Source organism: Hypanus sabinus, chromosome 11 (assembly GCF_030144855.1).
Source record: "Hypanus sabinus isolate sHypSab1 chromosome 11, sHypSab1.hap1, whole genome shotgun sequence".
Lineage (NCBI taxonomy): Eukaryota > Metazoa > Chordata > Chondrichthyes > Myliobatiformes > Dasyatidae > Hypanus > Hypanus sabinus.
The window spans coordinates 24,106,638-24,128,155 of NC_082716.1; positions in this window are offsets into that span (position 1 = coordinate 24,106,638).

Consider the following 21,518-nt stretch of genomic DNA (forward strand, 5'->3'; position numbering starts at 1 on the left):
ACAGGTCACAGAATCTTTTGGATCACAGTGACCAGCAAGGAATACAGAATAAAGAGTAGGGATGCAGGTTTTAATATCATTAGGAAAAACTGGATGTAAATGCAGCACTCTTGTCAATAATTTTTACCCCAGATATTTTTACCCCATGGCATTTCTGGACTTGTTACCATTTATTTTAGACAAATATGATGGGAATCCACCTGTTTCAATTCTCACACATAAGACAATTTTCTAAACATATGAAGTGGCAGTTGGAGTTCAATCTGGAAATGTGTGTAGTGATGCATTTAGGAAGGTCAAACTTGAGGGCAGAGTACGTTAGTGGCAGAATTCTTAGTATGGAGTCTTGAGGGTTTATGCCCATAGATCCCTCAACATTGACACACGGTTTCATAGGGTGCTTAAAAAGGTGACATGGTGTGTTGGTCGTCACTAGTTGTGGCACTGTTGGTCTTCATTAGTTGAGGTAATGTAGCTCTATAAATCTCTGCAACACACACACACACACAAAATGTTAAAGGAACTGAGCAGGCCAGGCAACATCTATGGAAAAGAATACAGTTGACGTTTCAGGCCGAGACCCTTCAACAAGACTCTTTTCCATAGATGCTGCCTGGCCTACTGAGTTCCTCCAGCATATTATGTTTGGATTTCCAGCATCTGCAGATTTTCTCTTGTTTCCAGAAATCTCTGCTTGGACCGCACTTGTGTTTAGTTCTGGTTTCCTCATTATGAGGAAACATGAAAGCTTTAGAAGAGGGTGCTGAGGAAATTTATCAGGATGCTGCCTGAACTAGAGAGGATGTCCTATGAGGATAAGTTGAGCGAGTTAGTGCTTTCCTCTTTGGAGTGAAGGAGAATGAGAGGTGGCTTGATAAAGATGCCTGAGATGATAGGAGGAATAATCAGAGTGGCCAGTCAGGGCTGCAATGGCTAATATGTAAGGGCATATTTTTAAGTTGCTTGGCAGAAAGTATAGGGGATGTCGGAGGTAGTTTTTTTGTACACAGAGTGACAAATGTGTGAAATGCACTACCAGGGATGGTGGTGCAGGCAGATAGATTCAGAACATTATCAGACTGACGCATGAATGAAAGTAAAATGGAGGGGTATGTGCGAGGGAAGGGTGAGATTGATGTTGGATTAGGTAAAAAGGTCACACAATGTTGTGGACAGAAAGGGCTATTCTGTGCTGTAATGTTTTTTATTCTGTGTTCAAATTCTGGACATTTGAATTTCCTTGTTCTATCCCCCACTTATCAAAATCTTAAATTTTGAAAATCTCAAGAACATAGAAAATTTGGATGGCTGACTTGACAAATGCAACATGGGAGAGAACATTGAACTGGAAAGTTCAATTAGTTACTCTTTTGTGTCAGAAGATCAGAATCACTATGAACACTGCTTAGAAATTCATTTTCTGCATAGTGAATATAGCTTAAAGCCACAAGAAAATTTCTTTAATTAATAATGTTTCAAATCTGACTAATCTTTTCTGTGGGCATATTCAGTTTTTCAATCTTTTAAAGTGATCTTTAAAACAAAGACTTTGTGAAACACGTGTGATGCAGGCTGCAGATGAAGGATCACAGCCTGAAATGTCGACTGTTCCTCTCCATAGATACTGCCTGACCTGTTGAGACCCTTCAACACCTATGGTGTGTTGCTCTGGATTTCCAGCATCTGCAGAATCTCCTGTGTTTGTGACATATTAGTTTCACCTTTCATTATGCTTATTACACTGCTGCATGAGACACTTGGCTGATTATTCTTGCTACATTTATGGTTTTTCCAAAAAAACCCATAGTGACTATATCTGAAAATTCAAACTTCTAAGTACGTTTATTATCAAAGTATGTATACATTATACAATCTTGAGACACATCTCCTAACAGGCAGCCACAAAACAACAAAATCCAAAAAGTTCAGATAAAAAGACCATCAAACACCCAATGTACAGAGAGAAAAGAAAGTCAAATCATCCAAACCGATAACCGCAAGCAAATAGCAGATTCTGAACTGAAGTCCACAGAGAGAGGTCCATAGTTTACCACAGTTCAACTCAGAACCAAGTAAATGTTGTGGAGCAGTGAACTGAACTGACTTGTTCCTCACCTCAGGCCCTGATAGCCTGACCTTTTCAATCTGGCTGGCTGCCTAAATTGTCGCCCAAACATCAGGTTCAGTTGCCGCGATACACTCTGGTTAAGGCCTACTTCCAGGACTTGCAGCTATATTTGACAACAGCAGACTACACCACAGCGTGGCAACATCTGGAAGTGGGAATCATGGCCGGTCGTACCATCTCCCCGCTAGCCTTCACCATGGCCATGGAAGTGATCATTAGAATATCTCGATGGGTATAAGACCTGGCCTGAGGCTGCGCCTATCAGGGCATACATGGACGATCTCACAACACTCACCACGACCAAGGTTTGTACTGTACGCCTGTTGAGGAAGCTTCAAGAGAGTATCAAGAATATTGGCTGAAGATCGAGCTGAGCAAATGCAGAAGCATCTCCATCGTCAAGGGGAACCTGGTGGACCAATGCTTCTACATGGGTGATGAGACGATTCCAACAGTCTTCAAGAAGCCTGTGAAGAGTCTAGGTCAGTGGTATAACGCATCCCTCAAAGACACAGAGCAGGTAGGTCAGCTCTGGAAGGATGCCATCAGTGGCCTTGAGAGCATCAACAGAACCACACTCCCTGGCACATTGAAGCTCTGGTGTATGCAGTCTGGGCTCCTTCCATGCCTCACGTGGCCAATAACCCTGTATGAGATTCCAGTCTTGAAGCTGGAAAAGCTGGAGAGACTGATCAGCTCATACGTAAAGAAGTTGCTTAGTCTTCCCAGGTGCCTCAGCAGTATTGGGCTCTGTGGCAAAGGAGTCCTAGAGCCACCCGCTTCAACTCTTTCAGAGGAGTACGAGTGCACCAAAGTAAGACTGGAGATGATGTTGACAGAGGCGAGTGATCCATTTGTAGCACAAACTGTCCTCATCCTGGATACTGGGAGGAAATGGACTCCATCAGAAGCAACCGAGCAAGCAAAGGCAGCACTCAAGCACAGGGACATTGTGGGCCAAGTGCAGCAAGGGAGGAGTGGTCTGGGCCTTGGACAGTACACCAGCCTGGAACGAGGCTGCTACATCTCAGAGACACAGGCTCGTGACGCAGGAGATGCGTCAGCAGGAGGAGGCTGCAAGGTGCATGAAGGCTGTCACTCTGGCAAGCCAAGGGCAACAGATGAGATGGGAGGGAGCAGAGAAAGGAAAGATCTCCTGGAGAGAGCTGTGGGAGATGGAGACATTCAGAGCCAGCTTCACCATCAGGGCTGCCTACCATGTCTTGCCATCTCCCATGAATCTCAGCCAGTGGTATGGAGAGGGCCCCACATGTTCCCTCTGCCCGACTTCAGCAACACTAAAACACATTCTGGTGGGCTGCAAGACTAGTCTTACTCAAGGCCGATATACCTGGTGGCACAACCAGGTGCTACGGTGTTTTGCACAGTGCTGGAAAGTTGGCGGACGAGCGTCAATGCTCTCCCTCCCACTTCATCCCGCTGGCCATTAACAGCATTTGTCTGGGAAAGTGAGGGGTTAAGCCAGACTCAATACATCAAGACCAGACACCGGGCGGCTCGGCGGGGCACGTGATTGGAAGATGGTGGCAGACCAGAGGCTCTGCTTCCCAAATAAAGTCGCGGAAACCAACCTCAGACCAGACCTTGGGCTATGGTCGGCCTCACTCCATCTCGTTTACATCATCGAGCTTACAGTGCCCTGGGAGGATGCAGTGGAGGAGATCTACGAGCGCAAGAAGCTGAGGTACGTTGAGCTTGCAGCCAATGTGCAGCAACATGGCTGGAAAGCAAGGGTGCGACCAGTTGAAGTAGGCTGCAGAGGATTTGTAGCCACATCAACATCAAGGCTACTCCGGGAGTTGGGAGTGCGAGGGAAGACACAGCGACGAGCAGTCAAAGACCTCTCCAGAGCTGCTGAAAAAGGTAGTCAGTGGCTCTGGATGAAGAGAAAGGATTCCATCTGGGCCCCCAAGTGAGTGAATGGCATCTAGGGGATGAGCCCAGGAGGCCGGGATTCAGGGCTGAACCCTCTGGAGGTGCTGTGGGCCTATCAGTGAAACACTGAGGAAGGAGGGCGCCCACTTGATAACCCAGAAGATGCCACCACTCACTTGGCCACCCCACCAAGTCTAGGCAGCATGTGTCAGGAGAGAAAATAAGGGATATTAACATCTAGTCCTACATAACATACCTGGGGCCTGTACTCCACCACCTCGATTCGGCCTGTACCTAATCTTTCCAATTTGGCACTGTGCTTAAAAAATATGCACTTAATATGCAAAGCAATTCCTTTAAGTTGATTCATTTACTGCATGTGACACATCTCTGATATTTTTCAGATCTTTTCTGCACAACCTCAATTTCAGAACTATCTGTTATCTATCAAATGTAATGGAATGAATGAAGTCGAAACAATATTGAATGAACTTTGCATCATACAAACAGTCACTATATACATCTTAAAAGCAAGTCTGTATCAGTGTTTATGCCTTACATGAGCCTTCCAACAACACTACCACAGGATGAATAGGAATAGGTGGCTACAAGGATGATGGTCTAGTTTTGGTTTCTGCAATAAAGTGACGGTGGGATCAGTATTCTATAAATGGACTGAGGGATAGATTCCATTCAAATATGTCTGCCTTCAAAGATTTGGAAGAATGTTGTCACTGAGCCAGGTAATATTACTTTAGGTAGACAATGATGACCTTGGGAACCATTTCAAATAGTCAAGATCTACAAATACAGCATAAATGAACTGAACTCTACTCACGCCTATGCACTGTAGTTGAGTAATATCAAACTATTTTTTGTTTATGCCAACCACCATTTGTAGGAAAAGGTATAATAAACACGAGAGATTTTGTAGATGCTGGAAATTCTGAGCAATACACACAAAATGCTGGAAGAACTCAGCAGGTCAGGCAGTATCCATGGAAAAGAATAAACAGTCGATGTTTCAGGCCTAGAAAGGAAGACTGCCAGAATAAGCAGGTGGCGGGTGGGGCAGGGGTGTTGAGTGCAAGCTAGAAGGTGATAGATGAAGTCAGGTGGATGGGGGAAGGGGTATGAAGTAAGAATCTGGGAGGTGAATGGTGGAAAGGGTATAGGGCTGGAGAAGAAGGAATCTGATAGGAAAGGAGTGGACCATAGGAGAAAGGGAAGGAGGAGTGGCACCGGTTGGGGGGGGGGGTGCTGGTGATAGGCAGGTTGGGAGAAGAGGTAATGGGGAGGCAGATTTTGGAAATGAAGAGGGAAAGAGGGGGGAAAGTTACCAGAAGTTGGAGAAATCAATGTTCACCATCATTGGAGGCTACCCAGACAGAATAGAAGGTGTTACTCCTCCAACCTGAGAGTGGCCTTATCCTTATAGAAGAGGAGGCAATGGACCAACATGTTGGCATGGGAATGGAGATTGGAAATGAATAATTAGCCACTGGGAAATTCTGCTTTTTGTTGATGGAGCAAAGATGCCCAACAAAGTGGACCCAATTTATGTCAGTTCTCGTCAATGTAGACGAGGCTATGTAATGCAGAAAGTGTTGGGAAGCTTACAATGCAAGGCTTGCAATGTGGACTGTTCAAAGAAAAGACAGGCATAGCTGGGCCCGTGTGATCACCCATGGCTACACCTTAAGCTTGGAAAAAGTGAGAGGAACCAAAAGAGAAATTGTTGAGAGTAAGGACCAGTTCTGCTAGAAGGAAGAAGATGGCAGTGGGGGGGAACTGGTCGGGTCTGTTGTCAATAAAGAAGTGGAAAACCATAAGGCCATCTTGATGGGGGATAGAAGTGTATAGGACCTGGACATCCATGGGGGAAATGAAGTAATCGTGGTCAGGGAATTGAAATTTGTTGAGGAGATTGAGAGCATGTGAAGTGTTGTGGATGTAGGTGGGAAGGGGATAAAATGAAGTTGAGGTATGCAGATATGAGTTCGGTGAGGCAGGAGCAGGCAGAAACAGTGGACCAACCTGGACAGTTAGGTTTGTGGATCTTCAATAAGGATTAGAAATGAGCGGAACAGGATAAGGGAAATTTGAGGTTGGTGGCGGTGGATGGGAGATCTCCGGAGTTGATGAGATTGCGGATGGTGCAGGTGACAGTGGCCTGATAGGCCTGAAAGGGGTCTTTTTCAAGACATAGGTAAGAGGAGGTGTCTGAGAGTTGGCACCTTGCCTCAACAAAGTAGAGATCAGTCTGCCAGACTACAACATCACCCACTTTGCCTGTGGGTTTGCTGGTGAGATCAGGATTGGTGCAGATAGAGCAAAGGACAGTGGGTTCAGAGGGGTTGAAGAGGAGACAGGAGTACTGAAGTCGAGCCAGTTAATGTCTCATCGGCAATTACAAATGAAAAGGTCCAGGGCAGGAAGTGAACCAGTGAGAGGTGTCCTAGAAGAAGAGGAGGGTTGGAGACAGAAGAAGGGGTCATCACTGCCGGGTGGGAAATCCTTGCTAAAGAAGTGGGCATGGGCACAGAGGTGACAGAGGAAGAGCTCAGCGCCATGATGGACGTGGAACTCACTGAAGTCCATGCAAAGGGAGACAAATGTTAGACCATTACTGAGGTCAGATAGGATTTAGATTATAGGATACCACTTAAATGGAATTATTATTGAGAAAGATCTGAGGATTTTGTTGGGACAGCACATGCAAGAAAAACTATTTTAGAAATATATAAAATATTGTTAGTGAACCAGTTACAAATCAAAACAATCTTTAATCAAATATTGTATTCAGCAGGAATATTAACCTTAGTCAAGAAATGTATTATACTAAAACACTTCCCTCTTGACTTCTCTAAAATTAATCTCTTTCCATAATTCATGTTGATGCTATATTTAGAGTCACAGAGTCATAGAAAAGTATGGCACAGAAGCAAGCCTTTCAGCCCATCTAGTCCATGCTGAAACAATTTATCCTGTTGCTGTAAAATAATTGAATGGTTCTCCAGTAGAATAAGATGGGTTCTTTAACACACAATCCTTATTAATACCTTGCACTTTATTGTCTACCTGACTGCACTTTCTCTGTAACACCCTGCCCTTGTTGCATCTTGTACCACCCCAATGTACTGTTGTATTGAATCGATCTGTATAAAAGGCATACGTTAAGATTTTTACAGTACCTTGGTATGTGCACCAACAATAAACCATTTACCAATTTAGAAGTGATCAGCACATAGGTGGAAATTTACCTTGTAGCTTTGAATGATGTTTCATGAGACATCTTTTCTTACAATATATATTAAGACTTCTAGAAGCAGAGTTTTCAAACTTTAAACAATGCTGTCTTTCAGAAATGAAGGGATTTTTCTTTGTTCTGTACAAAACGGTAATGACCCTTGCTTAGTGAAAGAACATAGACTAATGCAGCCCAGGAAATAAGCTCTTCAGTGAACACTATCTGTGATGAGCATGATGCCAATTTAATTAATCTCATCTGCCTGCACATGGTCTATGGTATATCCCTCAATCCTCTGCCTGTTCGCATGCTTGTCTAAACGCCCTTATTGCATTTGGATATAGTATTGCTATAGAACATAAAACAATACGGCACAGTACAGGCCCTTTGGCCCACAATGTTGTGTCAACCCTTAAACCCTGCCTCCCATATAAATAGAACATAGAACATGGAATATTTCTTGCAGTTTCACTTTTCTATGCTTGCTTGCATTTTTATATAATCATCTATATACATGTAATTGTTTAGTGGATTTTCCAGTAATTACGGTACAGTTGTTTCTATATTTTTCAAGAAACTTCTTAGTTTTCAATTGCAGGTGTCACAACACTTGAATGTGGCTATTTCATAGGTTAATTGTTATCAGTGGAATTTTGTTATCTCTGGTCTAAGTATGAGAGAACCATGAGCGTTTTTATTCTTTTGTCTTTACTTTGTTCTCTCAGATCCTCTTTCTTTGTTTTTTGTTCTTGTACACTTAATAAAATTGCTTAGCAATAAGTTCTATGCATTGTTCTTGACTTCTGAAGAACCCTTGGATTGCAGAAGCATCAGGATCTGATACTCTCTTAAATGTTGATATCATTACTTCCCTTGGTAGTATGTTTCAGGCACCTGTCACTCTCTGTATGAAAGAAACTTGCCTCACACATCTCCTTCAACTCCTCCACCCCTCACCTTGAAACAATGCCCTCTATTATTTGATATTTCTATCCCAGGAAAAATACTCCGACCATCTTCGCTTCTCAGCCTCTGACACTCCAGAGAAAACAATCCATGCTTGACTGATCTCTCTTTATAGTTAATGCTCCCCAATCCAGGCAATATCCTGGAAATCCACATTTGCATCCTTCATATTCTTTTGTAACATCACGAGCATTAAATGTGGTCTAAACAATGTTTTATACAACTGGAATGTGACATCCCAACTTTTTACACTCAATGTCCAGACCACTGAAGGGGGTTTTGTCATTTCCTTTATCATATTCTCTAATTGAATTGCCACTTTTACTATGATCTTCAGTGCAAAATGCTGAGTCTAAGAATTAATGAAATTCTGTGGTCTCTCAATAATTACTTGCTGCAGGAAATGAATGAGGGAACCATGTTGTGGGCATTAGGATTATCAGATCAAAGATGATAGTTATTGATCATGCCACAAAATTAGCCTTCAGCAATCAGTGCTAAAGCATGCAAGTTTACACCATGTTTTGCTGAAAATAGAGATCAAAGCTTATGACCTGTGAACATTGTTAATTGTATTGAAGTGCCCATATAATTGTCAGTGTTGCATTCACATTCTGCAGAGACATGCTTTTCATCTTTCTTGTAAAGTACTTCAGAAAATTTACTTCGAATTGGTTACATCAAAGCTTTATGGTATTGAAGGTAATTAGTGGTTGGTAATGGTCAAGATGTATGCAGGCCAAATAGACACCAGTGAATAAAACAGTTTACATATTCAGTAGACCTCAGGAAAAGCAGTAGGTCTTAAATCTGTGTTGCCATTGGATGTGTTGAACTTGATGCAAAATATGTACTTCAAAATTATGGATGTAGCTAAAGATTTAAATTCTGCTAACTTGGCAGAAACAAAATGTGATAAATTATTGATGTACTCCTTTCTTTCTATGATCTTTAATCTTTAACATTTCAGCAGCTGTAAGAGTACCCACTTAAGAATATTGCAGTCATTTTTGATAAATGGAAATTGGGACTCCAATGATCCAAACAAAAATTCACTCTTGTTTTACCTGATGGATGAGAAGGATTGAGATGGCCTATGCACCAGATGAAGTTAACCAATATTAGAGGAGTTCTAACACATAAAAGCAATCTAAGGAGAATTTTATGTTAAAATTTCCGGGTTTGCTCATTTATGTGATTGCAGATTTCCATTCGAACCCAATTCCCTTCCCAGACCTGAATTCCAATCAATATTCCTTTGGTCCTAGTCAGTTGCTGATACACCTGTACCTAGTTTAGCTCTGTCAGACGTGCCACTAATTTGTCATATCGTTTTTCTTTTTTCAGTCTGTATTCTCATATACTGTATATGTATTGTTCCTTTTATTATTCATGTGCAACAAAAATTTGTATTTTGTAATTTAACTGTTTACTTGGAGCAGAAATCCTTGCTGTCACGTGACATTATTGTCATGTTGTCTTTGCTCTAAAAGGGTAATCAAAGGATGGAGATTGGGGTTCAAAATCAGAATGGAAGTGAATGGAGCCGGCAGACAAAGGTGATGTTTCTCATCTGTGTTCACAATTGTAGTTGAAGAACGAAAAAGGGGACATTTAGTGCAAGTTTTCAGTTGAAAAGTAGAAAGGTTATGAGTTAGGAGTAGAAGTAGGATGGATAAAACCCACTCTGACAGAAATATTCAAATATTCTCAGGCCATAGGCGGTGCCAAATTATTGAAGGACAGTCAATCAGGTGCCTTTATTCAAGAAGCAGTAATGAAAATCTAGTTAATTACAGGCTGGTGAACCTCACACCAATGGTAGGGAAATTATTTGTATAATTTCTGAGAGAAAAATTAATCTGCACTTGGTTGACAGAGAGTCATGGGTAATAGTCAGCATACCGTTATTAAAGGAAGATCCTGCCCGACCAATATGAAATTTAGTGAGGGTGACACTGCCAATGCCACCTACGTGGACTTCAATACCTGCGTGTTACAACCATCTGGGAAATGGAAATTCACCTTCATGGAATTCATAAATCACGACACAACATTTTGGGATATAGTTTAAATACACTTTCACAGAATTTGCATCCAAATAAGTAAATACATCAAGACATAATTCACTATTTTATAGCTGGTGCTTCTTGGCAAAGGTGCAGAGGACTTAGCTGATCATTATGGTCCACTTTCTAGAAATGCAGCCATCCCTCTGTATTACAGGCCACGCTTGTAAGGACTTGGACTATGTTCCACATGGGAATTTGAAAATTAAGAGCCCATGGAATCCAGAATAACAGAATAAAAAACTGCATTTGAAATTGATGTGGTAAGAGGAAAGAAAAGGGGATGGTTGAGGGGTGTTTTTTGATTTGAAAGTTTTGCCCAGTGTTAAATCTTGAAGATTGGTGTGGAAATCCTTGTTGCTTGGGGCTTGTGTTTAAGGTAGTATTTGGCTACAGACGAATTTTGATCAATTGGTGTGATGGGCAGAAGGAAGCTAATCCTGAAAATAGGGAGCTGTTACATTTTGGGAGGATATTAAGGTTAGGATATACCCAGTGAATAATAGGTCCATAATAAGTACTCAGGCACAATAAAGATCTTGGTGCATTTGTCAAAAGATTCCTAAAGGCAACAGCTCAGGTTGTATATAAGGTGGTACAGGAGACATCCAGAGTATTGCCTTCGTTAGTTGGAATATAGACTAAAAGAGCCAGGGGGGTCATGGTACAATATTTTAAAGCATTAGCTCAACCACAGCTAGAGTACTGTGTGCAGCTTTAGTCACCAAAACATGGGAAAAAGTTATTTTTCACAAGGAAAGGAGGCGATGTTGCCTGAAGTGGAGAATTTCAGTCATAAGGAGAGACTGGATAACCTGTTTCTTCTTTCACTTGGATTGAAAAAGAATGAGAGGAGAAGCTTGACTGAGGTGAATAGAATTATGAAGGGCACAGATAGAGAAGACCATGAGGAACTATTTCCCTTAGCAAAGTTTTCTATAAGGTAAGGAGAAGGAGATGAAGAGGGTATTTGAAGAAGATATTTTTTCAACCAAATGTGTTTACTCCTTTAAGGAGTAGTGGAGGTAGATATTCTCAGAAAATTTAAAATATATATTTTGCCAAACACTAAAACCCCATGGCATAGAAAGCTATTGGCCAAATACTAGAAAACGGGATTAACATAGAAAGGCACTTGTTGGTAGCCACGGCCATTATATGTTGAAGGGCTCTTTTTGTGCCATTTGACTAAATGACTCTGAGTAATTGAGAAGACTCTTTTTTACTTTGAAAAACTTTGTTCTTGATAGCCCTATCTTACTTAATTTCTTTTTCAAACCCTCTTGGACAGATCAAGCTTTTAACATATGGAAAAGGAAAGGTATAAAATGTTTTCGTGATCTTTTCTTTGAAGATACTTTGATGTCATTTGACCAACTTTCCAACAAATTTGAATTACCTAAATCTAATTTTTTCAGATATTTACAAATTAGAAATTTCTTACATAAAGTTTTACCATCTTTTCCTAATTCAACTTTAGTGGATTTTACAGATTTGATTTTTACCTTAAACCCTTGTCAGAAGGGATTAGTAGCTTTTATTTATAATATGATCATGAAGATACAACCAGAAATATCAGTTAGAATTAAACAAGAATGGGAAAAAGAACTTCGATATAATATATCAACAGATAAATGGGAAAAAATTTTGCAAATGGTTAATTCCTCTTCTATATGTGCTAAACATGCTTTAATACAATTTAAAATTGTACATAGAGCTCATATGTCTAAAGATAAACTTGCTCGAATCTATTCTCATATTAACCCTCAATGTGACAGATGTCATTCAGAAGTGGCCTCATTGACCCATATGTTTTGGTCATGTCCCACTTTACATAACTATTGGAAGGACATATTTACTACTATTTCCTCAATTTGGAATATAGATTTACAACCTCATTTTATTACTGCAATTTTTGGCATACCAAATGAAGATGGTAATCAGTTTTCCCCTTCAATCAGACGAATGATTGCTTTTGTAACATTAATGGCCAGAAGGTCTATATTACAAAATTGGAAAGAAGTTAATCCTCCTACCACGTTTCAGTGGCTTTCTCAAACTATTTCTTATCTGAGCCTGGAAAAAATTAGAAGCACTATTTTTGACTCATCAATTAAATTTGAAGAAACTTGGAGACCGTTTATTCGACATTTTCATATGAATTAATTTGGCCTTTTCCAGACCTTCTTTCTGCTTATTCATGTTCAGGTATGGAGTTCTGGAGTTTTTTTGACACTATCATATACTTGTAAGCTATTACTATTGCCCATGTTAGTTTAGTTTAGTGTTTTATTTTTCTTAATGTATACTTTTTTCACATATTTTCAAATTTTTTCTTCTTTTAATGGTTATTTTTGTTTTTTTTCATATATAATCATATGGACTTGATTGATTAAGGTATTTTTTTCTGCTGATGTTTAATAGGATATTGTTATCTTATTATCAATGTGACTTCAAGTCTATTGTATTCATAATTTACTCATTATTATGTTATGTTTTTTTTATATGTATATATGAAAATCAATAAAAAAATTGAAAAAGAAAAGAAAGAGAAGACTCAGCAAACAATATGTTGGCCTTTATTGTAATCAAAACTAAGGACCAGAATAGAGATGATAGGCTCCAATTATTTAGAGTGCAAGTGGAACTGTATCAGCAGTATTGTGCAGGCTTAGTCTCTCTACCTAAGGAAGCAAACACTTGAAATTTGCTTCCTGAGATAAGTTGTGGAGACTCAATCACTCAGTATAGTCAAGACAGAGATTGATAACTTTTTTATACATGATAGGAATCAAGAGATTCCCATAATCATAGCAGCATATGGGAAAGTGGCGCTGGGAAAAAAAATATCACCATGACTTTATCAAATGGCAGAGCATAGATGAGTGTCAAGATGGCCTACTCCTTTTTCTATTTCTTATGCTTTCAAAAACAATTGGGATCAGAAAATTCTATCCACTACGCAATCTTTGAAATATTCATGCACTCAACATGTTCCATGCAGCTATCCATCCAAGCAATTAGACAATAATGCTAAACTCTGGGGCCTTCATACAGCTCCTCAGTGATAATGGATTGCTTTAAGCTTACCTTGCTAACTAGAATAGGTACATTTAGGTTGTCAATTTATAGAGCATCCCATGGAATTTTGGTCATTAATTTAAATGGGTGTAATATGGCAGAATATGAAAAACATGTCTGTTTTTCCACCAGTCTGGCATATAAAAATATTTGTTCCCTTCCCCTTTCACCCACCAAGGCAACGTTCTTCAGCCTATATCGTAATGACTCATCTCCTTCTACATAAGTCCATGACCTTATCAATCACCCCATTGAGTTATTAACTTCAAACTTTCTGCATAATCACTCAAAGAGTTGAACTGCATGTGCATGTAACAAGAGCTGTATAACTCATCTACTTCTACCTTAGGCCACAAACTTATCATTTACCCCTGCTGTGGACGCTTTCTGGAGGTCCAAAATCCATATGCTCCATGACCGCTGGACTAAGTGTGTAAATGTAGGAGGGGACAATGCTGAAGAGTAAATGTGCTAGGTTTTCTAAAATTGACTACTTCTACCTTAGGCCACGAACTTATCAATCACCACTTGTATATGTCACCACATGCAGCCCTAAGATTCAGTTTCTTGAGGGCATTCACAGTAAATACAAAAAACACGATAGAATCAACAAAGGACTGCAACCAACAGAACAAACAACCAATGTGCAAAAGACAACAAAATGTGCAAATACAAAAAAAAGGAAAATAATAAATAAGTAAATAAATAAGTAGATAGATAAATAAATAAATAAATAGATAGATAGATAGATAAATAAATAAATAAATAAATAGATAAGCAAGCAAGCAATAAAATATCAATAACATGAGATGAAGAGTCCTTGATAGTGAATCAATAGATTGTGGAAGCAGTTCAGCGATGGGGCGAGTGAAGTTATCCCCTCTGGTTAAAAAGCCTGATGGTTGAGGGGTAATAACTGTTCCTGAACCCAGTGGTGTGGGTCCCGAGACTCCTTGCTGATGGTAGCAGCAAGGCGAGAGCATGGCCTTGGTAGGGGATGTCTTGATGATAGGTGCTGCTTTCCTGAGACAGCACTCCTAGTAGATATGCTCAATGGTGGGGAGGTATTTACCCATGATGCACTGAGCCATATCCACTATTTTTTGTAGGATTTTCTGTTCGAAAGCACCGTACGTCTATGGCATTTTGTCAAAGTTTTTTCAAAGAATCTTTGCAACCTTTCAAAAAACAGGAGGTGCTGCCATGCTTTCTCCATAATTGCACTTACATGCTGGACCCAGGACAGTTTTTCTGACCAGATGATACTGAAAAATTGAAATTGCTGACCCTCTCCGACTCTGGTCCCCTGATGAGGACTGGCTTATAGACCTCCGGTTTCCGCCTCCTGTAGTCAACATTGGTCTTGCTGACACTGAGTGAGTGGTTGTTGTTATGACATCACTCAGTCTGATTTTCAATCACCCTCCCACATGCTGATCTGTCACCACCTTTGAATCGGCCAACGGCAGTGGTGTCGCCAGCAAAGCTAAATATGCACAGTTACTAAACAAATAGTATTAGCTTCTTGAAGCAGTGTGTCAAATATTTAGTTAGCACAAAAACATTCAGCTTGGAATCGCCAAGATAATTATTTTCTGATATATTCCGTACAGCTTTGCTGTGTGAAGAGACTAACCTTAGAATTGATGCTGAAAAAGGACACAGCAGGATGTTGACAATGACTCAGAAGCCAGCAAAAGATGCATATCAGCATCTGTAGATCAGAGCTTCACTTAAGCTTCAGAGTTATGCACTGAATAGTTATGCACTATTAAATTAAAAATTCTGTCCTTTGGTGAACAATCTGTGCTCAACATACCTTTAGCTATACATCTCAGAGCACTAATTCAATTACCATGCACTACCATTTTCAGATCTAGTGAAACTTTACTGCATCATCGGAAGAAATTTCCATGAGCATAATTGAAACAAAGTGCAACACAATGTAATATCTTAAATGTAATGAAAGCATATTCTGGTTCTTTTATGTTATTAGACTTTCTGGCTCTTATACACTCCACAGAATTCAGTGACCAAGAAATTGTTCTGCATTGGAAAAATATGTTTAAAATGATGGTTTGCAGAGTCGTCAAAAGAGTTTAAGGCTGGAGTTCCCAACCTGGGGTCCATGTACCCCTTGCTTAATAGTATTGGTCCATGGTATAAAAAAGGTTGGGAACCCCTGGTCTAAAGTGTAGTAAGCATGGAGCTGCGGTCAAAATAGACCTTTGAGAGGAATATAGTTAGCCACCTACAATGCATAAAAGTTATACTACAGATGCATTACATTGGTGTGGTAGTATAGTTGTTGATGCAGCAGCCTCCTGCTTGCAGGAATCCAGGATCGACCATAACCTCTGCTACAGTGTGGAACTTGCATGTTTTCCCACATGGGTCTTTATTGAATGTCCATTGGATACTCTAGTTTTCTTCCAAACAAAAGAAAGAAAACTGGATATCTTTTTTAGTTTCCAAAGACATAAGATGTAGGAGAAGAATTGGCCCACTCAGCCATCCCGTCTGCTCTGCCATTCCATCATGGCTGATTTATTATCCTCAGTCCCATTGTGCTGCCTTCTCCCATAACCTTTGATGCTGTGACTAATCAAGAATCTATCAACCTCTGCTTTAAATATACTCATTGACTTGGCCTCCACAGCTACCTGTGGCAGTAAGTTCCATAGAATCACAACTGTCTAATCAAAGAAATTTCTCCTAAATGGATGTCCCTCTATTATGATGCTGTGCCCTCTGGTGCTAGACTCATCCATTATAGAAAACATCTTCCCACATCCATCCTATCTTTTTCAATATTGGATAGGTTTCAATGAGATTCTCCCTCATTCTTCTAAACTCCAGCACGTACAGGCAAAGAGCCATCAAATGTTCCTCACATGTTAACCCTTTTATTCCTGGAATCATTCTTGTGAACCTCCTCTGCACCCTCTCCAATGCCAGCACATCTCTTCTTAGATAATGGGCCCAAAATTGCTCTCAATACTCCATGTGTAGTCTGACCAATGCCTTATAAAGCTTCAGTATTACATCCTTGCTTTTATATTCTAGTCTTCACAAAATGAATGTTAACATTGCTTTTGCCTTCCTCGCTACTGACTCAACCTCCAAATTAACCTTTAGGGAATCTTGCATGAAGACACCCAAGTCACTTTGCACCTCAGATTTAATTTTTTCCCAATTTAGAAAAAATCTACACCTTTATTGCTTCTACCAAAGTGCATGACCATGCACTTTCCAACAACTATATTCTATATGTCATTTCTTTTCCCATTCTCCTAATCTCTCTAAGCCCTTCTGCAAACGCCTTACTTCCTCAACACAAGTTGCCCCTCCACTTATCGTCATATCGTCCACAAACTTGCCCACAAGGCCCTCAGTTCCATCATCCAAAGCATCATCATATAACATGAAAAGAAGCAGTCTCAAAATTGAGTCCTGAGGCAGACCACTAGTTACTGGCAGCCAACCAGAAAAGACCCCCTTTATTCCCACTCTTTGCCTCCTGCCAGTCAGCCAATCTTCTATCCATACAAGTATCTTTCCTATAGTACCATGGGCTGTTATTTTGCTCAGCAGCCTCGTGGTCGGCACCTTGTCAAAGGCCTTCTGAAGATCCAAGTACAAAACATCCACTCACTCCTTTGTCTATCTTACCTGTTATTGCTACTAAATATTTCAACAGATTTGTCAGGCAAGATTTCCCCTTAAGAAAACCATGCTGACCTTGGCTTATTTTTTCAGGTGCCTGCAACCTCATCCTTAATAATACCCAACCACTAAAGTCAGGTCTATTATTTTCTTTCTTCTGCCTCCGTTCCAAAATCTAGTGATTCTTGAAAGATCATCACTAATGCCTCCATAATTACTTCAGCTACCTCTTTCAGAACCCTGAGTTATAGTCCACCTGGTCCAGGTGACATCTTTAACCTCAACCCTTTCAGCTCCCCAAATACATTCTCCTTAGATTTAGCAACTGCACTCACTTATGCCTCCTGACACTCTTGAATTTCTGGCATACAGCTAGTGTCTTCTATAGTGAAGGCTGATGTAAAATACTCATTAGGTTCCTCTGCTATTTCTTTGTCCCCATTACTACCTCTCCAGCATAACTTCCAATAGTCTGATATTCAATCTCTACTCTCCTTCACTCTTTATATATTTGAAAATCCTTTTGGTATCTTCTTTTATATTATTGGCTAGCCTATCTTCATATTTCATCTTTTCTCTCCTTGTGGCTTTTTAGTTGCTTTCTCTTGTTTTTTTTTAAGCTTCCTAATCCTCTAACGTTTTACTAATTTTTGCTATACTAAATGCCCTTTCTTTTAAATGCTCCCTAATCAAATCTGGTCCATTACACAATGCCCAATCCAGAGTTCCCTTTCCCCGAGTTGGCTTAACCACAAGCTGCCCTAAAAAGCCATCTCCTAGGCACTCTACAAATCCCCTCTCTTGGGATGCAGCACTAAGACATGTTGATGGGTTAACTGGTTACTGTAAATGGTTACTTCAGCACCTCTGCTTGGATATGTTAGAAGCTACTGTCTCCTTTTCTGTTTGGCATTTAGTAGATTTTGGGAAGGAAAGATCTGTGCAGTTATCAAAAGTGGGGAGGGGGTGGCAGTGGGGGTAGACAACAACTTCCTTTACATTTTACATGTGGAACTTCAAGACATCAAATAATTTGAGCAATCTGTCAATACACAGAGCCATTGTTCCCAGCCATGACCCACACCACCATGTTAAGTAGCTAGTCCTCTTAAGTTGCCTTTCAATAGGCTGTTTATTACTGGAGTAATGTTAGGTCCTTCGCACCAAAGTTCCCAGAACAACAGCAGTGTGAGAAGATGAGGATTCATGCAATGTCTATTATGGCACAGCAGTGCTTAGCAGCAAAAAGTGATGATGTTTGGACCAGAATCCTGACTTTAAGTGCTTTGGTTTGGCAAATGAACAGCAGCAGGGACATCAGTGGTTCGCTTCGGACTTCCAACTCAACAGTAGGGGTAGCCTGGTGTTGCACTATGTTCTCAGCGTCTAGTTTCTTGGCACGGAATTATGATTAAGGTATTGCTCACACATCAGGTTCGCAGCACAACTGTGCAGTCAGTATTGATCTCTATACGGCACGGTAGTGTGGCCAGTAGCACAACTCTGTACAACACCAGTAATCAGCAATCAGCATTCAATTCCACCTCTGTCTGTAAGGAGTTTGTAAGTTCTCCCTGTGACTGTGTGCTTTTCCTCTGGGTGCTCCGGTTTCCTCCCACATTCCGAAGACATAAGGATTAGAGTTATTAAGCTGTGGGCAAACTACGTTGTTACCGGAAGCATGGAAATACTTATGGGCTTCCCCCAGCACATTTGTGACACTAGTGATGCACTTCACTTTATGTTTCAATGTTTCCATGTGATTGTGACAAATAAGTTTCAATAGGTATCACTTGGTACATTTAATGTCAGAGAAATGTATACAATATACATCCCGAAATTCTTATTCTTCGCAAACATCCACAAAAACTAATTTTCAAATATATATGCATGGCATAATGATTGCTTTCAATGCTGAATTTATCAACACTCTTTTTCCTGAGCAAGTATCCTCCATATGAGGTGAGATTACAACATATTCTACTCTCTTTGATAATACTTTCAACCTGGCAATTAATTCTGATAAAATGGGGAGGCATGTAGCAGATTTTGTTGATAAAGCCTGGACATTAATATTATCAAAGCTCATATTGGCCATGCATACCACACAATTTCTGTTCTGATTTAAATTTGTATCCTTATGTTTCCTTAAAATCAAAGACAATGTTGAAATAATGACATGCGGCAACCAAGGATTTCTGCTCTAAGTAAGTAAATACATTTACAATTTTAATTTTGTTAGTGCATGGATTACTGAAATATGGGCAATCCCCATGTTACAGCTGTTGTGGTAACAGAAAATCCTCACAGAATTTACAAATCACAGCCCAAAAATTTGACATAAAGAGTGTAATTTGTTCCTTGATGCATATGTAAATAACACAGCTTCATACTACATAAAGTTGCACAACAAATCGTTTCCCAGTAATGCTACCACCATGGTGCCAACATCCAAGGGTCACCTGTACAGGGAAATACATAGAGGGGAAATAGAGCTGAACTTTTGCTCTTTAAGGAACAGGCCTTGTCATAATGTGAGATATCTTGTATCTGAAGACGTATATGTATATCATACTACAGCAACTAATGGTTTAATTTTTCAATAAATAAATCTTGAATTCAAAATATGCTGGTATCAATAATGGTTATCAATGAAATCAAAATGAATGCTAGATAGATTCAGCAGATCAGATACCTGTAGCATCTGTGGAGAGACAATAACTGATTATTATTACAGACTGATGACATTTCTGGAGAACTGGCCAAACATAGAATGAAAAACACACACAAAATCCCGGAGGAACCCAGCATGTATGGAGGTGACTGAGATGTCGACTGTTTACTTCCCTCCACAAAATGTTGCCTGACTCGTTGAGTTCCCCCAGTATTTTGTTTATGCTGCTTAGGATTTCCAGCATCTGCAGAATCTCCTGTGTTAAAGATTGTAGCATGTAGGGTTTCAGCATGATATACCGACCTCCTCCTTTTCTATATCAACCCCCATGAAATAAAATCCTCCACTATATTTGTCTGCCTGAATACTTGCAGTGTATGCTTATTTTCTATAGTTCCTTCATGTGCAGAGACCGTCAAATCCATATGTACTAAAGCTTTCTGACATCTTTCCCCATTTAAGTAATATCCTGATCATTCTTCCTTCAAAAGGGAATAACTTCACAAATTTCCATATCATACATCATTTACGAACATTTACCCACTCACTTAACCTATCAATCTCTCTGTGTACTCTGTCTGTATCTTCCTCACAGCTTGCCTTCTCACCCATCTTTGTACCATCTGCAAATTTGGCTACAATACATTTTATTCTTTACTCTAAAGCACATACATTATAAATAGTTATGGACTTAACATTGATCCCTGCAGTATAGGCAGTCCCAGCTTTTGAATGAATACTGCTTCTGAGAACTACTCATAACATAATTTGTTTGTGAATCAGAAATGGAGAAAAACGGTGTGTGGGAGAGGATCACAATAATGAGAGACCGAAAAAGCATACGAAGAGCAGCCACCATCTGGTCTCCTCAGTGAGTGAGTGAGTGAGTGAATGAGTCACTTTAGCATTGCCAACCCTTCTTTGCTCTGCATTGGGGGTAGGGGGAAGGATAAGTGGAAGTACCCCTTTTCTGCACAGTAGAATATGCCCAGAACCCCACAGCAGACAGGATTTCCATCCCATTGGTTTCCCAACTGTTCATTTGTATATTCATGGAGTCTGAAAGTTGGGCATTTGTCACCCTGGAGCTACCGTACTTTACTAGTTACACTAGTTGAGTGGTGATGCAACAACAACATTGCATTCAATATCAGCAAGAGCAAGTAATTGATTATGGATTTCAGGAATGGAAAGTCAGGAGAACACACGCAGCAGTCCTCATTGCGTGATCAGCAGTGGAAAGGATGAGCAGCTGCAGGTTCCTGAGTGCAAACAACTCAGAGGATCCATCCTGGGCCCAACATATTGATACAGTCGCGAGGAAGGCATGCCAGTGGCAATACTTTATTGGGAGGTTGAGGAGATTCAATACATCACTAAAGACTCCAGCAAATTTCTACAGCTGTACTGTGGAGAGCATTCTGACTGGTTGTAGCTCTTCCTGCTATGAAAGCTCCAATGCACAGGGTTAAAAGAGGCTTCAGAGGATTGTGGACTCAACCCTGTCGTGTGCAAAACCCTCTTCACCTTTGAGGACATCTTCAAAAGGTGGTGCCTCAAGAAGGTGGAATCCATCATTAAAGACACTCATCATTCTGGACCTGCCCTTTTCAGGAGCCTAATAATGCACCTCAACATTTTAAGAACAGCTTCTTTCCCTCTGCCATCAGATTTCTGAATGATCTATGAACTCATGAACACTGCCTCACTATTCCTCATTTGCACTATTTACTTATTTTACTTTATTATTGTAACTTATAATAATGTTCAATGTCTTGCTCGGTACTA